The sequence below is a fragment of the Wasmannia auropunctata genome, unplaced genomic scaffold (assembly GCF_000956235.1).
Source record: "Wasmannia auropunctata unplaced genomic scaffold, wasmannia.A_1.0 LD336074.1, whole genome shotgun sequence".
Lineage (NCBI taxonomy): Eukaryota > Metazoa > Arthropoda > Insecta > Hymenoptera > Formicidae > Wasmannia > Wasmannia auropunctata.
The window spans coordinates 3,279,113-3,279,963 of record NW_012026816.1 but is presented as its reverse complement, the minus strand read 5'-3'; positions in this window follow the sequence as shown (position 1 = coordinate 3,279,963).

Below are 851 nucleotides of genomic sequence, written 5' to 3'. Positions count from 1 at the left end.
TAGCCTAGTCTCTTTTGGGAACTGCCTAAGACTGTGGGGAGTCTCCAAAAGATCGATCTCTCGAAAGGAAACCACTTTGGATCGATTATCTCGAACCTACAGAGCCATCTCTGAGGTTTTGTCCACAGCCGGTGGACATATTTAGTTGCGACCGACATCTTGTGTTACCTCGGCTTCAGCCGACATCGATAGGTGCGGTCGACATTTTGTGTATACTCTCGGTTGGCGCCCAATTCCGCGCATTGATACATTGCATGAGGGAACCACTTTCCCAGCTCGACATCTCATTGGTTGAGAGTCGAAGAAGACGCGGATTAATACCACAATAGCTACCTATTCACGAGAGCGTCTCGTGATTGGCTGCGCCAACCCCACCGACCACGAAAGTGGCGGGTTGGATCATCGGCTCGGACGCCATGATCCAGGTCTTTACTTCGCATCGCCCGACCAGTGCGGACGTGTGTTAACGGTTTAAGGAACAAGAGCCCCTTCGTTGCGCTCTTGCCGGCTTAGTCCCGCGCTACGACGAATAATTCCGGGCGCGTTATAAATTTATATTGCGAACACAGCCAAGTATTACGAATTCTACCCGCGAGTACGCGTAGTTCGCGAGTGTGGATTCCGATACGACCATTCAATAAGTCCATAGTACGTCGGTTCGATTAGTACGGATCTTTGTTGGCGCGAAACGATAAAGGTTTAGGAAGACGAGCTGTACGGAACGGCAAACAGCGTTGTCGACGCGTTGCGAGTCTCTTGCGACTTCCGACGGCGCGAAATCCCGAGCGTGAGAGCGTGTGTGTGTGCGTGAGTGTGGTGTGCGCGAAGAGCCTTTATATATTCCGAATAAA